Source organism: Canis lupus, chromosome 2 (assembly GCF_011100685.1).
Source record: "Canis lupus familiaris isolate Mischka breed German Shepherd chromosome 2, alternate assembly UU_Cfam_GSD_1.0, whole genome shotgun sequence".
NCBI lineage: Eukaryota > Metazoa > Chordata > Mammalia > Carnivora > Canidae > Canis > Canis lupus.
Genome location: NC_049223.1, coordinates 45,779,684 through 45,797,113, shown reverse-complemented (window position 1 = coordinate 45,797,113; position 17,430 = coordinate 45,779,684). Strand labels below are relative to the sequence as shown.

At 40.3% G+C, this 17,430-nt stretch overlaps 1 protein-coding gene and 1 long non-coding RNA gene across 15 annotated transcripts in view; one reads left to right on the top strand and one right to left on the bottom strand.

Moving 5' to 3' along the window:
- PDE4D (phosphodiesterase 4D) overlaps positions 1 to 17,430 on the top strand; it is a 1,400,346-nt gene that overhangs the window by 634,540 nt on the left and 748,376 nt on the right. The gene's annotated exons all lie outside the window — the stretch shown is intronic.
- Positions 1,907 to 17,430, bottom strand: part of LOC102156594 — a 48,503-nt gene continuing 32,979 nt past the window's right edge. For 2 of the 4 annotated variants that reach the window (XR_005355551.1, XR_005355548.1), the window contains 4 exons: positions 8,404 to 8,542; positions 7,791 to 7,914; positions 4,121 to 4,283; positions 1,907 to 2,249 (listed from right to left, as the gene is read on the bottom strand). This is a non-coding gene — a long non-coding RNA (uncharacterized LOC102156594). Of the gene's footprint in view, positions 2,250 to 3,290; positions 3,339 to 4,120; positions 4,284 to 7,790; positions 7,915 to 8,403; positions 8,543 to 17,430 lie in introns of those variants that run through there. The other 2 variants (XR_005355549.1, XR_005355550.1) reach the window with 2 other exon arrangements.

The window sequence follows — 17,430 nt, the reverse complement described above, 5'->3', positions numbered from 1 at the left end:
ATCTTAGCAGCAAACCTCACAAGCCTGGAGGAGATTAGCAGGCCTTTCAGCATTGGAATTTAGGGATGTTACTTTGTGGATTTACTTAGTTTAAATGAAACATAGACGGCTGACCTGGCAAAAATCTGGGAAGTTGTTTTCCTTCCAACCAGCTAGAGTCAGTGCTTGCCCTTTGACCTCTTTTCCATCATATGTATTATTGCCAGAGAGAGCCACTGGGGGCTGCTAACAAGAAGACTGCAAAATATTAACAGCTTATGCTTCAGGCTGAGGGTAACAGATAACTATATTCCATTGGTAGCAGGGATGCTTTTCTTTATAAACTAGATTTTTAAATTTTTCTTTTACTTATTAAATTAGAGGGTTTCCTTAAGTCTTGAAATTGAGTCTGTGAATTTATTAACAGGGCTATGACCATCCTCAGATACGTCTTGGTATCTCACTCAGGAAGGAGAGGAAACATGTTTCAGGGTTGGAGATGTATGCATCACATTCATTGCCACGGCGGAAATGGTCACAGTACATAGGATCACCCAAGATTGGGTATGCAGGGAGAGAAGAGAGGGCTGAGGATAGAATCCCGGAGAAGGTTTGCACTTAAACTCAGGAGAAGATAAAGAGCCACAAATGAGAAGGAAATGGTACTATCATTGGAGGGGCTGGTGGGTGGGGCATGGGAAAAGGTGAGGTCACAGATCTGAGGGCCTGGACCTTCATCCCAACCTGGTGACTTGGGAAAGTAGTGTGCTTTCTGGGCTTAGCCTTCTTTGATTTTAAAGTCAATGGGAAGGGATCTGAGGGAGTTTACAATATTGCTAAGTAGTGTGGAAAGTGCACTGACAAATAACACATCAGCAGTCCCCAAAACATTGCAGACAGGTTGTTATATGACAGCAGTGTTTACAGATCAGAAAACAATGTCTTGGAAAAATTGCATCTCTTGTCTGGGACCCATAATCCAGTAGCAGAAGCACCAAGATTCAAACCCAAACCTTCTAGTCTAAGGTTCACACAGTTTTTATTCTGTTCTGTGGCCTCTCGCAGCTGGATGAGGTTTCCCTGACATAGGAGCAGACTCATCTTGGAGGGAGGAGGGAATGAGGCTGACTGCTCCCTGGAAACATGAGCTTGTAGAGAGTGACTGAGGACAGGAAAGTAGGTTACAGAATCATCTAATGGCTTGGGTGCAGGTCAAGCCACTTCAGAAGACTTAAACAAGGTGACAGAGTTTTGAAACATCCCCTGTCATAATGTGAGAGAGAATTCTCTGTGGGTCATTCCAGTTACTACTGAGGACACAGCTGAAGTGAGACACAGTGAGTCTACCATAGGTCTGTGCATTTGGGGTGTGTGATGCTCTAGCAGAAATCAATTGATCAGAAGTGGTTAAAGCAAAAGAACAAAAGCAGATTGGTTGCTAACTAGTGAGAAGAAAATATGGAAAGGATGAAAGTTTAGGAGGCTTTCTGATCCATTGACAGTTCTGCTGGGGAAACAATGCTTCTTTCCATAGATGATGTCCACATCGCAGTTCCACATTTTCAGGGCATTCTGGACCAGATTCATGTTTCCCTGGCTTTCAATTGCTGCGCTTCTCACTTTCTTTCTCTTTGGTTCCTTAGTCTCCGACCTCCAGCTTTACTGCACGTTCCACAGCCTCTGCTCTAGCCCCTTTGGCCCCTCCTCACATCAATTTCTATCCCATCCCATTGTGTATTCAGGAAGAGAGGCCACATGAACAGTGAGTCCATTTACTTTTGCTCGGGATATGCCTATCTAATTTGTTCAAGGTTAGTAAACACAGAAATATCCTTGATCTTTCCACTATTGCCCATACCCACAAGCATATACAACTGAAAAATGTACTGTTTTTTTTTAAGGTGCAAATAAGCATTTAAATTCTCATTATTTTATTCCTTAAATGAGACAGGCGAGTTGATGGGAATAGAGGAAGGAGGGAGATGGCCAGAAGGCTGGAGGCTCTGCAGACCAGATGGTCCGAGACTGCAGTGACCCTGAGGGGCAGAGAGGGAAGGCACAGGGCTGGTGATGCAGCATGCAAAGGGGTGGGCTCACCAGCCTGGGTCACCTGCTTGAAGAGCTGAGCCAAACCACGGAGGTGCCCCTGAGGTTTTCAGTCTCCACGCAGCAAGTTCCAGGTAGAAAGGAATCATCATTTTTAATTCAGTGCAACGCTTAACACATTAAGGAGACGGAGAGGTCGATGTGTGTTAATTACCTTGTAGTGACTAAAGAGGCAATAAGTTCAATTAAGAAAATAAGCAGGAAATCTTTATATTCTCTACCCCACTTTCTGAATGCCAGCCACTGTCTACATCTGTGAATGCCACTGCCCATGCACTTAACAGGTAATTGCTATTCTGTGAAAACCAACCTATCCTATTGAAAGACTTTTTTATGTTGGACTTCTGGTTCTCCAAGGAGCTAGGGTTTGTGACCGCCCGTTTTGATATTTCTAAGAAGAGAGCACCACCTTCTGGCCACTGAGAGAATTGCTCAGCATCCCATTCGTAATAGTGTGTTCTTGAAGGGTCCTTAACCAGGCGGTGGAATTGATATTATCTCTCACTTTAGAACATAATAGCCTAAGGGTCCACCTGACTTCCGGGCAGCCCTTTTCTCTCCTTCCAAGCAATCCACAATGTTTATTCAGTATGTATCATTGTCTCTGGTGTGAACTATCCTTGTCATAATAAACAATACACTTGCACAATCCAGGAGTTCCCACATCTCCAGGCAGAAAAGGGTCTACAGACCCCTGGATACAGATTAATGGTTTAAAGGAAAAACTAAGCCCAGTTCCCTGACTCTGAAACTAAATCTGAGGTGGAACAGAGCTGTATAAAAGCATCCTCTTGGTAGAACTGAATTTTGTCCCTCCCTCAGTAGGGGAGGAAAGCACATCTCTTGTCAATAGCTAAATGATTAAAATTGGCCTTGATGCAAAATACAACATAAGCCTATTGGCACAGTGTGAAGATGTACCTCTGAGATCTATGTTCGGCCTCTTAAGCACACGGTTATCATAGGGGCAGATAATACCATATTCTGAAAGTACTCTTTTGGTGAATTTGAGAAAATAAAAATTACAGAAGGTAAATTTGACAAGCAACAGGTGGTACGGTTGATTGTGGCATTACCTCCATTCTCTTGATTTTATTTTCTTCTTTACTATGAAATTTACAGGGGATCCCTGGGTGGCTCAGCGGTTTAGCGTCTGCCTTCGGCCCAGGGCGTGATCCTGGAGTCCCGGGATCAAGTCCCACATCAGGCTCTCTGCATGGAGCCTGCTTCTGTCTCTGCCTCTCTCTCTCTCTCTCTCTCTCTCTCTCTTTCATGAATAAATAAATAAAATCTTTTTTAAAATAAGTAAATAAAAATTGGAAGATCAAGTTTAATAGTTCTTACATAATTAGCTACATGGATTTTTTTCTATTGCCTAGAAATAATAGAGTTTTAATTCCCAACCTCATGGGTCCATATCACTTGGTTTGGCTTAGTTTAGTTATGTGTTTTCCTTATTAATTTTGAAAATTATGGTGCTCCATAGGAAGTAGGAACAGGGATCACTTTGATGATATCTGATACAACCATCTCAGCCTTCTTAGTAGAGGGAGAAGAGTGTCATTGGTAATAGCCAACTTTCTACTAAGTTTCTGTATTTTAATTTCAAGTACAACTTTTTGTCTTCCATGAACTATATGTATGTACACATTAAATTTCGAAATTACAATGTGAACTGGGTATGCCGCTACAATGTGTTGTAAGAGTATCCCCCACTCCCTCCAAAAAGAGTATTCTCTTAATACTCTGCTAACCAAGAAGGCCTTGGCGGCTGAACAATATTCAGCCTCCATTTAAAGCTCTGAGAGATAGTGTTGATGTTGCCTGTGCTTGGCCATAAGGCTTCTTTACAGAAGTTCTTGGAGTGGATTTTGGTAGAATGTCTCTCCAGTGGGCAGCATTTGTAGGCACTAATGAAATGAACACTTCGCTTAATGCCAAAAAAATACTAGAGAAATGGCCAAAGTCTCTGGGTATTTGTGGGGAGAGGGTTCTTAGAATTTTTTGATGTGTGAGCAAAATATTGAAAACTCACCTGTTCCCCGTAATTTGTCACACACACACATCATCCATCATAGATCAGGATTTAATTGGTTGGAATGGGGCCCAGGCTTGTGAGTTTTTTAAGGCTCCCCAGGTGATCCTAATGTGCTGACAGGGTATTTACAGGCTCCGTGCAAACAAGAAGTGTTTCTCACCTGCCAAGAGAGATCACGTGGCCCTGGGTGAGAGGATTGTATGGTAAAACAAAAATTCCAGGCATTGAGGAGTAGAAACAGGGAAAGAGAATAGATATTAAGTCAAAGAACTGGCTCAGGAACCTGTAGGCAAGAACAGCCACTCTGAAAACTGAGAATTGTATGGATGAAGAGAAATGATCTTAACTCAGATGGCTATTGAGAACGCTGTCACAGCTCTTCCACAGCTTGGCTTTGCACTGTGAAAAATCAGGATGGAAGCCACAGGCCTTGGGACTCAGTAAGTCTCCTACTAGAATGGAATTGGACTTGGTGTGTGCCTCATGCTCCAGGAAAACCTGTAATCCTTTATCTGCTTTCACTGCCTACAGATAAATTACTCACCACCACTTTGTCAGCACATGGACTCAGTGTAAAACCTGAAAGGGGAGAAGAGGGTCTAGGGTAGTGTTTAGCAAAGGAACTGTGGGTGCAACTATCTGAGGAACTTGTTAAGTTTCCAACTTACCTGCCCAACCTGAGACATTTTGGTTCAGTAGGTCTAGCTAGCGTAAGGACTTGGAACACAGCTACTTTTGAAATTTGTGAGATTGTGAAATAAGAATGCAGATGGAGGACTACATAGCACATGTCTAAATATTTAAAAGTTGTAAATCACACTAACAGACTGTTAAGGAAGCTCACATCTCCTTCCTTGACAAATAAGCCTATTTTATGACCTGGAAAGTTGAGGTCAAATGTCAAACCTTAATTACATTTTATCCCCTACCTCGTTGTGAGAGGTTTATCTTCCTACTTGGACAAATTTGCCTTCAGAATAGCTTAGAATGGCTAGATTCAAATTTAGCATTTTTAAGTCTCAGTGCTAAGGGAAGGAGCTGTGGCTCCCCCACTCTTCTTTTTCCATCTGTCTCCATCTGGAACCATGAGCCGCTCCTATGCCTGGGTAGGGAACTGCCAGTACACATGCCTAAGTTCCAGCCAAAACCCCTTCATCCTCAATCCCAAGCCACTGCTTATCAGGCTGGGGGATGTACATACTGATGACATGTCTGCCCGCTACTGGGCAGATGGGGGAATAGGACCACATGGGCCCTGTTGGCTGGCTTGGGCCATTTAGTAGGCAATTCCAAGATCTTAGTTCCCAGGCCATTGTAAAAGGACATGTGAGTATATGCCCAAGTCCCACAGATACCTTCTCCCAGAAAAGGAGCAGGGCCAGAGAAGAGACAGAGCAGGCCTTTTAAGGCTCTGAGGGCAAGGCCCCTTTTTGCCTGGTCTTTGGTGGGTACTGAATGCAGGTGACTCAGATCTTGAACCCTGGTCTTAGGCCCCAACACCGTGGAGCATGGATCTCACAGTATGGCTAGAAAGGGCTTGTTGGTTGCCCTTAGGATGATATAACTCCAGAGGTACCGGGGACAGTCAGGACAACTGAGATAGGAACCTCCTTCTTTGATTATCCCCCCTCTGATCTTCATAACTTTGCCCAAAATAAAATCAAGGAACAATACTTCCTCCCCTACTCCAAACAGCATAAAAAAAAAAAAAAAGAAAGAAAGAAAGAAAGAAAGAAAGAAAGAAAGAAAGAAAGAAAGAACTCAGCCATTAGAAATGATACTACTCAGCCATTAGAAATGATAAATACCTACCATTTGCTTCGACGTGGATGGAACTGGAGGGTATTATGCTGAGTGAAATAAGTCAGTCGGAGAAGGACAAACATTATATGGTCTTATTCATTTGGGGAATATAAATAATAGTGAAAGGGAATAGAGGGGAAGAGAGAAGAAATGGGTAGGAAATATCAGAAAGGGAGACAGAACATGGAAGACTCCTAACTCTGGGAAACGAACTAGGGGTGGTGGAAGGGGAGGAGGGTGGGGGGTGGGGATGACTGGGTGGCGGGCACTGAGGGGGGCACTTGACGGGATGAGCACTGGGTGTTATTCGGTATGTTGGCAAATTGAACACCAATAAAAATAAATTTATTATTAAAAATAAAAAAAGAAAGTAAGGATTTTAGTAGACATCTTCCTCATACTTAAGACTCTTGAGTTTGAGATTACAGAAATAAGAAGCATGAGTCAAAGAGAGGATATGATTTTAAACTCACAAAATAACTTCTATAAAACTTTCCATCTCGTTAACTATCAGCCAAGAACTTTATACATCATTAAAAGCCCATTAGGACAATGACCACACCATTAGCTCTTTAGTAGATGTCTTAAAACCTTATTTTTTTTTTTAAAGTATTGTTTTTGGCAGGCATTCCTTATGGTAAGTGGGGACATCTGTGGTGGAGTTGCTGCGCTCTGAACCAAGTCCCCAGGAGCAGGCCCCAGGTTGTGTCTGGGGAAGTCTGTGACCATGGCCAGTTTTGTGCAACTCCAACCCTGCCCAGGGAACCTGCTGCTCCGCAGAGCCGGAGTACAATATATAGAATTAGTCACTCCTTTGTGATAGCTCTGCAGGCTGCATGGAAACGCAGGTATGGCCATAGGGACCCAGATCCAGCCGTAGAGAGGAGTGCTGCGTAAGCAACATCTGTCACCTCCGGAAACCAGAGTAGAACTTCTCAATTCCAAGCTGCCTTTTAGTATCACTCAGGGAGCTCATAAAAGTACTCATGGTAGGGGCATCTCCATAGATTCCTGTGTAATTGGTCAGCAGTTGCCCAGATATCAGTGTTTTTATACCACTTCCAAGGGACAGTAACATGCAACCGGGGCTTGAGGACTAGCAGTGCCATGAACTGGCTAATATCAAAGTTTCTGAGATAATAGAGTGAAGACCAAGTAGGTTTCAATGAGAAGGAAAGAGAAAAAGAAGGGAGAGTAGGGGAGTGGGGAGAATGTGGGGGACAGGGCCAAGGAAGCACTAAATCAAGAGCTGAGCCACAACCGGACATGATGGCAGCAACTGGATGGGGGTGTGACCCAGGTGGACCAGGGGAATGAACATGCTTGCAGGTGGAGACCACCAGGTGCTTGTGTAGGGCACTGTTGAGTGCCTCATCTCCTTTGGATTTGTCTTGTCCTGACTTAGTGCACACTGAGGCCGGAATGAACTGCGCAGCATCACTGGCACCTGATCATCCCTGTGTCCTCTTTTGGAGATTTTGAGTCCAAGGACTCCAACTTTGTTCACTGCAGTGGATGATGGGCCACTGACTTCCCCAACACGTACCGAGAATACCACCTCAACATCCAACGTGGCTTTGAATGCAGAAGGGAAGACATTCTAACTTCTTAAAATTCTAGCATCACGTTCATCCTATTCTTAACATTTTTAAACTTTGTATCAAAGTACAGAGATACAAAGATCGGCGATTTTTCATATGGTAATCCCACTCTAGCGCCCAGATCAAGAAACAGAATGTTGTTAGCACTCCAGAAGCTTCTTTGGAGCCTCTTTCCACTCCCCAGACACTATCAGATTTCTAACACTAATAAATTTTTCCCCTTGTTTTTAAGCTTTACGTAGGTGAAGTTATGCTCTACTTACTCTTGTGTCCAGCCTCTTTAGGTCAACATTATGTGTAAGATCTACCCATGTTTTGCATGTAATTATAGTCAGTTCATTCTTGTGGTTGTATGATGTTTCTATTTTTTTAAGGTGAAATAAAGAACTAGGGATTAAAAAGAAAGAGGAGATAGTCATGACAATTGTCTAAAATATTATAAGCTGTATACTGTTTCTTAGTACCTGGCAGTCAGCAAATCCATGCTAACATCATTGCTTACCCAGCGCTGGTATATTTTCAATAACTAGCTTTTGGTATTCTAAGACCTCAACTAAGATTGCTGGCTTTTTGAGTGGTTCCCAACAAAAACTATTTTGTCAGTGTTAAAGGATTAGTGGCCATATCACCCTGTACCATGATGATATCTCTACTTTAGTAAATGTAGATGATAGCATGGTCAGTTTTATATGATGTCATTCCAAGTACATCCCAGACCATAGAGAGAATTTAGTTCTCAAGAAAAACATTAGAACAATGGTTCTCAAACGTCTGGTTCTCAAACCCAGAACCATCTCAAGTGCTCATAAATGCTCATTGCTGGCCCCCTCCCAGGATTCTGACTCAGTGGGTCTGGGGTGGGGTCCAACCACTTACTATCTCCCAGGTGATGCTGATGCTGCATCAGGGGCAACATTTTGAGAACCTCTGCCTTAGAGCCTGCAATTAAAGTTATTCCTCTCCTGTGTTGCACTGGTGAGGTTCTCCCCAACATGCATTTGTTTCTTCAAAGTCCCTGGAATGAAGCAGTTAGGATTTTAGTTGTTTCATTGCCATGTCTACCTTCTTGAATCATTAACGCCCATTATCTTGCTGTGCCCTATGCTACAACTCTGCTCATCACTCATTGGAAAACACATAATTCATTTTTTTCTTGCTTTATTTGCACGCTGGTGGCCCCAGCTATTTGCCACCACATGAAGACATCGAACCAGGCACTTGTTTCTCCCTGCAGTCCCTAACAGGGAGTCCTGCATGCACTGCTGAACTCACTTGTTATATTTTCTGCTGACTCTTTGATTTAATCCCTAAAATCCCATCTTCTCACATGCATGTGCTTTGTTCATCTGTTTAAATACATATCATACAAATGAAACTTTGCTTCTTGCTACTGTAAGAATAGTGAGGTGATAACAGTAATTTGTTATCTATCATGACCCCTCTAAAAAAAATTACTTTTCAGGTATATGTTTTTCAATTAGAATGAAGTGTTTCTCAGATGTGGCTGCCTTACTGGCATCTCCCAGAGAGCTTTAACAAATACTGATGTATAAGTCCCAATCCTGAGTTTGTCTTTTTATTGATGAAGGCTTTGGTCTGGACATAGACATTGTCAAAACTTCCGGATGAACTTAATATGTAGAAAAGCTTTAGAATTTCTGAAGCATCTCATTCTCTTTATGAGTCTGAAGAGTAGCCACATTTTTTTTCCACAAATTTATTTTCAGAAACGTCTATCTTTGCTTTATTTATGTGCCTCTTGTGGATGTTTTCCTTTTGAATTTTGCTTCCATGATCAAGAAAATATAATGAACTGCTATTTACATGTTGTGCAAAGCATTTAATTCATTTTGAGTAAGCTAGAGATGAAAAATAACAAATTCTTCTGGGTCCTGCATTTCCGGACTTAATTTAGCAAGTCCGTAAGGAACTGGCAGGAAAGAGTTTGTTGTTCTTGTAATTAATAACTAGAACAGGGTTGTTAGGAGTAAATGATTCATTTTGAAACAGTTTTCTAATTTCCAGAAATGTTTCCCCATTATATGACAATTAGACCTAAAGACAAAAGTACCACTGTTATAGAAAGATTTATCACAATGCCATGTCATTCTAAACGTAAATAGTAGACCCTGTGTCTACTATCCACTGGTTTGCAAAATCAAGAGACTGATTTCAGTCAAGTGAAGTTATTTGGAAATAGCTTAAGTTTCATCTGTTAGAAACTAGTTTTTTTTTTTTTTCTGATATACTGGATACCACCAGTAGATACCACCAGATAAAAAACATCCCTAGAGTAAGCCTAGGAAATAGCTCTTTCTTGAAAATAATGATGGGATCAGTATGTCCAATCTGTTAGCTCCTTTCTATTTGATTTTTTTGTTAAGAATAACAGAATATTTAAGCATGTATCTCAGAATAATTAAGCATGGATTGAAATTTAGTTATGACTTATTATAGCCATTTTATGACTTAGAAGCATCAGTCTGCACTACTTATTGAAACTGCCGAGAAAAAATATTAACAAGGTAATAGTAGTTCTAGAGTGATAAACTTCAAGATACAGGATAAGACAATTGTTCTGAGGTTAGTCAATGATTCAACATATGAATTTGCAGGATAAACTTGGGCATTAAATCTCTCAACCCTCTTCAAACATGGTGAGTCAACAAACAATTTTAGAGCAGATGGGTTTTTTAATTTAAAAAACTTAAAAAAATAAATTTAAGTAGCACCTCAACTACCACTTTCATCAACCCCATCATCCTCACTTAGAGATTTTAACACTATTAGAAGCTCTTATGGGGCACCTGGGCGGCTCAGTGGTTGAGTGTCTGCCTTTGGCTCAGGTCGGGATCCTGGGGTTCTGGGATCGAGTCCTGCATTGGGCTTCCCACAGGGAGCCTGCTTCTCCCTCTGCCTGTGTCTCTGGCTCTCTGTGTGTGACTCTCATGAATAAATAAATATTTTTTAAAAAGAAGCTTTTATGTAGTACATTAGAATTTACCAGATATTTTTATATACATTTCCTTGTATTTTCCCCCATGGAGATTGGAAGGATGATTTACATGTTACATATCTTTTCAAGGTGAATCTCAGAGAGGTTAATGGATAACCTAGGGCAAAAGAGCCTCAAGTTTGGGGACCACCCAGATACTCTGATTCCGAATTGACTCTGTCTGCTATCGGCTATTCCAGCTACCTATGTAGTAGATGATTGAGAAAGCCATGAAGGATAGTGAAGAGATACAATTCTCATACTTACTGTATTTTTATCACTTTTATAAAGGATTTTTATATTTTATTGTCAACTTGTCATTAGAAATGTCCCTATACTGGAGCTATATTTAAATTATAAACAGTAAAAACTATAAACATGTGGTTGGGACTATCTGCAAACTCATGTAGATAATAATAGTAATTAAGAGCAGTCATGCTTGCCACTGTATCTGCATTTACTATATGGAGTGATCAATTGTTTCATTATTTTTTATTGCATTTTATCACATTTCTTCAGAGGCCTGCACTTTGCCAGTTTTTGTATTTCTTTGAAAGGGCCACTAGAGGGGAGTGTTTAGTCAGTAATGTCAGATATGCTCTGGGGTTGAACTTTGGTTTGGATTGGAAACATTTCAGGTCCAAGGAAGCTGTTTCCCCTAGTGCGAACAGAGTTAAAGACCTTTGTGATTCAAGAGACTTCTTTTTGTTTTTTTAATAACTAAACCTTTACTTGAGCAAATTGTCTCGCCATCCTGGATTTATACAAATGATGCAGTGTTACAAGCCCTTCTGCAAGGCAAATTGATTTTCTTTGGACCTTGTGTCCTGGGGAAGCACAACAGTAGGCTTAAAGACTTGTGTTGCTGCCAGCTGGGGAACTTTTGGGAATTTGTATCTAGAAGCAAGTTTCAAAGTACCCCCAACCATCTTTGGTACCAAATAGTTGTCTGCTACTGATGTCACATTGCCAAACTTTTACAGAGTCACTCTGAACAGGCTAGTAGAAGTCTTCCTCTCTATGTTTTGTTTAGGCCATCTGATTTCTCTAGCAAAAGTAGAAGAAACAAACAAAAATTCATTCACACCAGCTATTAGCATGATATGGGCCAAAGGTTTACTACATTTGTCATTAATCACCTAAGCATAGAGTCTGAAAGTCATTCATTTCCTGTTCTTTTTTTCCCCAGTGACTGTTGATTGTCCTAACACAATAAGTTTTCTTTATTAACTCCCTTTCATAACCAAACCTGTGTTTCTAGTTTTCATTCTTTACACACCCGATCAAAAGATGAGAGGCTATCCTTCTATTCAGTGAATCAGGCCCTCGGACTTCTCACATCCTCCAGAAATTATTTCTGTACAATTTTACTGCCTGTTTCTACTTCCTTAAAGTTTTCTCATTGTTAAACATAAGCATTTATGTAATGTGTCCCCATATAATCCTTCTTTGCAATTATTCTGTACAATTAACAAAACGCCAAGATTGAATCAGATCCCAGAGTGACCAATTGAACTGTTCATCTGCCCAGTGTGGGGGTGGTGGTGGTTACCTGGGTGTGTGAATATGAACTTGCTTAAGGGCCACAGGAAACTGGGTTTCTGGTTGCTACCACATTAAACTTCAGTTGTGATTTTTATTGTTTGTGGCATGTGGAAATTTTTCCTCGTGGGGGTCAACTGAGTTCACCCTGTTGCCTAAGATCTAGAAAAAATTGGCTCAAAATGCCATTGTACAAATTGTGAAAAATCCCGTATTCTCTCCAAAGCTTTTAAGAATTTCCGAGAGACTTAGAGCCAATCCTTTGATGTCATCAGGCCCTATGTCTCTGCTCAGCAGAATTAGTTTGGTTTAGGAATTAGCCCACAGAAGTCATTGTGATCTCCATTTTCCACATCACGGAGGCTGACGGCAGAACTGAGCCTTCTGCCTTGGGTTGCCTCAGCCACCAGCTTTCCCTCTCCCCCTAAAAGAAATGTGTTCACATGACATTTATATGTATCAGACTTTATTGACAGTTGGAGGAAATAAAAACAGTTTGCATTCACAAATAACGTGAAATGGAATAGTATCCAGACATTTGTATTCTTAAGAAGTTACCTAGTCATTTCTATGACTAAAGTGATCTTTCTTCCTTCTCTTCTGTATTTCTTCTCATTCAAAAGTTGCTCATAGGAGCTGCACATTTTTCTCATTTGACGGGATTTAGCACTCTATATCTTGCCTTCGCTCCAGGCAACTTTTAACTCCCAGAACTACCCAGATGCTCACCAGAACAAAACAGCTGTTCATTTATTAGTGCCCCCTTTAAGAGAATACACCTTTAGAATATACTTGTAGTTGCAAGTTGATGTGTGTGGTGTGCATGGTTACATGGGGTAAGATGACCAAATTGACTTGTCCATTCAACTTGTATTTGATCTTAAAATTTCATATAGCCAGTCTTAGCATTCATTCATTCAACAAATAGTTTCTGAACATTTACTTGCAAGGTGAAATATAGTTCCTTCTCTGTTGAAGCTGATGGTCTAGTGAATAATCAAAGATTACCAATGTCCATGTCTACATCTGAGCTGCAATAATCCCTATGAAGGAAGGGTATGGAGTACCTTGAGAAACTTTAACAGGAAATGTCTTAGTCTGTTTGGGCTGCCATAACAAAATACCATAGACTGGGTGGCTTAACTAATAGATATTTTCTCCTAGTTTAGGGGCTAGAAGTCTGATTTCAGGGTGCCACCATGGTTGGTTTCTGGTGAGAATTCAATCTCTGACTTTTAGACAGCTGCCTTCTCACAGGAGGGAGAGAGAGAGAGAGAGAGAGAGAGAGAGGGAAAGGGAGAGGAAGAGGGAAAGGGAAAAAGGGAGAAGAAGGGACAGAGAGAAGCTCATGGGTATCTTTTTTTTTATAAGGGTACTAATCCCATCATAAGAGCCTCATCCTTATGACCTCATCCAACCCTAATCACCTCCCAAAGGCTCCATCTCCAAACACCATCATATTGGGTATTAGGGCTTCAATATATGAATTTTGGAAGAACATACACATTAGTCCCTCACAGGAAAAATCAAGGAAAATGGTTTTTTACTTTAAAAGAACATTCTGGGGATGCCTGGGTGGCTCAGCGGTTGAGCATCTGCCTTCGGCTCAGGGTGTGATCCCACAGTCCCGGGATCGAGTCCCACATCAGGCTCCCTGTATGGAGCCTGTTTCTCCCTCTGCCTATGTCTCTGCCTCTCTCTCTGTGTGTCTCTCATGAATAATAAATAAAATCTTTAAAAAAAAATTAAAGAACATTCTGCCTGTGGAATGGGGAATGGATGGCAGAGCTGGCTTTAGATGTCGGAGCCAGTTGGCCAGCATTGCTGGAATCCAAACGATGGTTGTGTAGACTAGAGTGGAAGCAGGGATGGCCTAGTCAGTCTGCCCTGGCCTAATCAATGTCTCTTTCTCCTCACCTCGTCTCTTTCCTACCCACTCCCATTGTCCTAGCCTGTAAACTTCATTTCTTTTTCATTTTATAATGCCTCCCCACAAACTTTCCTATGTACATGTGTGAACCTGACATTCTTTTCCTTCCTCCTTTAAAGTTCTAGGATTCCATTTTTGGTAAGTTGGATAAGAATGTCTACTACTCACAAATATTAGTCAAAAACTTTAATCTACAAAGAAAGTGGTAAATTCTTAAAACATTAAGAGCACAAAGAAATTATGCATGTTTTTGTGCATGGAAAATATAAAATATTTACAATATTGTATCTGTATTCTCTGTGGACACTTTATTTTTTTTTAAGATTTTTTAAAAAAATTTATTCATGAGAGACACAGAGTGAGAGAGAGCGAGAGGCAGAGACACAGGCAGAGGGAGAAGCAGGCTCCATGCAGGGAGCCCGACATGGGACTCGATCCCGGGTCTCCAGAATCACAACCTGGGCTGAAGGCAGCGCTAAACCACTGAGCAACCTGGGCTGCCCTGTGGACACTTTAATACTCTAAGCAAATAGCATTACACTCTTTGCATGATTTTATCCTGCAGTTAAAACTTAAGCTTTCGGCAAATTACGATGGCACTAGAGATACCAGTTTCCACTTACTTGATTGACTAAAAGCTAAAAGTTTGGGAACATATTTTGTTGGTGAGGCTCTGAGGAACTTCCTAGTGGGCTTGTCTATTGGGCAATTGGCAGCATTTACTGTTTACAAATGCATAGACCATTTGATTCAGCAGTTCTACCTCCGTACATTTATTCCACAGGTTACTTCCACACATTAGAAATGACTCATGTACAGAATTATTCACTGCAAAAACAATATGTAATAGTGAGAGCTTGAAAACAACATGGAGGCCCATCAAAAAGTGACTGGTTCAAAAAATTACATTTCCATGCAATTGGATAATATGCTTCTATGAATAGCCATTCAATAATATTCACAACTGTTCTGTGAAAAAAGGATGTTATAAATGATATAATGAAGAAGGCTACATTTTTTTTTTAATTTTTATTTATTTATGATAGTCACAGAGAGAGAGAGAGAGGCAGAGACATAGGCAGAGGGAGAAGCAGGTTCCATGCACCGGGAGCCCAACGTGGGATTCGATCCTGGGTCTCCAGGATTGCGCCCTGGGCCAAAGGCAGGCGCTAAACCGCTGCGCCACCCAGGGATCCCAGAAGGCTACATTTTTGTGTACAAAAGAGGGAAGGTATAATAATACATATTTATATTTGTATTTGCATGAAGATACTTTGAAAGGATATGCAGTGAGATAATAAATATTTACCTGTGAGGCAAAGGAGAAACTTAATGGATTCAAAACAGAGAGGAGGTATATAGAGCCTCATATGTGTGGATCTAATTATATATGTATACATGTATGTACATATATGTGTATACACATATTTTTTGTTATGTATATATGTAATTTTAATTTTCAATCATATAACTATTATATATTAAAAAGAATACACTTTTTAAAGTGCCAATGTTTGTTTTTTCTATTTCATATCATTTTCTCTCATAGCTAAGTAAATAAGAATGTGTTAGAGACAGACTGCATGCTTCTAAATTACATGTCTGTCACTGGCTGTGTGACCTTATATCTCTCTGTACCTTAGTTTTCTCCTATACAAGATGGAAATAATCACAGATGTTGTTTAATGGGTTTAGAATTTTAATTTGGCAAGATGAAAAATTTCTGGAGATCTGTTGTGTAACCATGTGAATCTATGTAATACTACTGAGCTGTATATTGTTAAAAATAGCAAATTTTATAGTTTGTTTTTACCAGAAAAAAACCCAAAAATTTTTATGAGAATAATCACAATTCCTGCCTGTGACTTTGCTATGAGGATTTTATCAGTGAATATGTGTGAAACCCTTAGGGCAAAGCGTGATATTCTGGAAGTCTTTGAGTTTTTAATCTATTCCGTGTTGGCAGTAGGCTCTGCCCTCACCCTTTGAGGTTCCGTAAGTGACTCTGGGTTTGTAGCAGTCTGTCTGTATTCTAGACGAAGCCTGACTGTCTCTGGGTGCATTGAAATACGTATTTCCTAAGGCTCAAGTGTGATCCTCAAGAACTCAGAGGGTAGATATATGTATATTGCTAAAAACTATATTTGTTTTAAGAAGTCAAACAATATTTCATGTTGCAAGGAGGACTTAGGGCTCCTGGCATAACAAAATAACTGGCCAGAGTATTTTCATTTGTCAAGAGAAGCTATATAGCTGGTCCACTTATGCAAGTAGTTCTTGAGATTTTCTTAGTGCACAGCATCCATTTTCAGCAGATTTCTTCCTCACGCCTTCTGGCATGTCCATGACCATAGTAGCTACTGATCGAATTCCTAGATTTTCTCAGAACAAATACTCTATTTCCCACAAGCCAACTAGAGCTTCCATTTTCCTGTGTAGAGTGCTTATCTTTTTTTTTTTTTTTTTACTTTGAAAACTAAAACTGATTTGTTGATTATTCACTTTTTCTCCTATATCTACTAACTGCTGCATTTTAGACTTGACCCCCACAAATTGATACAACAATTCAGATAGGCATGACAAGGAATTTGGATTTCCATCCTTGCTACCAATTCTGCACGATAACAGTTGACAAGATAGGTGAAGTTTGTTAAAAAGTGGTTTGGCATTGTGCAAGTATGGTCCAAATCAGAGCTCAGCAAACTTATCTTGAAATATTTTCAAGTTCATGAAAAGAATGACTTTGGACACATAATGTTTTGTCCTTTTCTGATTAACTAGATAGCTCAATTTGTTACCATATTCTTGCATCCGATGTTCACATTTGGAATCTGTGTGTTACGTTGCCTTCAAAGGACTCGATGATCCAGAACAGAGGCATAGAGTCAATTACAAAAAAGGGAAAACATAAATAAAAGTCATCTGAAGAGATGAAAAGCAAATAGACTTTTCAATTTTAGCTTTTGGGTGTTTGCCTTTTAATTTTTTTTAAAAAGTATTATTTGCCGTTAGTTAATCATCATTATAGCTAAAATTCACTAATGGTGACCGTGTGTGAAACCCCATGCTGAACACCTCAAATGCATCATCTCTGAAAGTCTACACAACTCTCTCCTTGGAGGAAACTAAGAATCAGCAAATGTCAGCTGCTTACTGAAGGTCATGCACTCAGCAAATGGCAGAGCTGAGGCTCAAACTGGTGACTGAGTTGTTAATCACAGTGCTCCACAGTTGGTATAGCCCTATTTATTTTTCCAGTCATAAACTCTGCTTAAATTTCCATGAATAGTAATTTGATTTCTTTCCCTTGTCTGGACTGTAAATTTGTATAATTGGATTTCTATGGACCTTTGCACTACAGGCAATATTTGAAGTGACTTATTTTTCAAACTTAAAAGATTAAGTGACTCCTATGATCTAAAACTTCCTCCAGTGA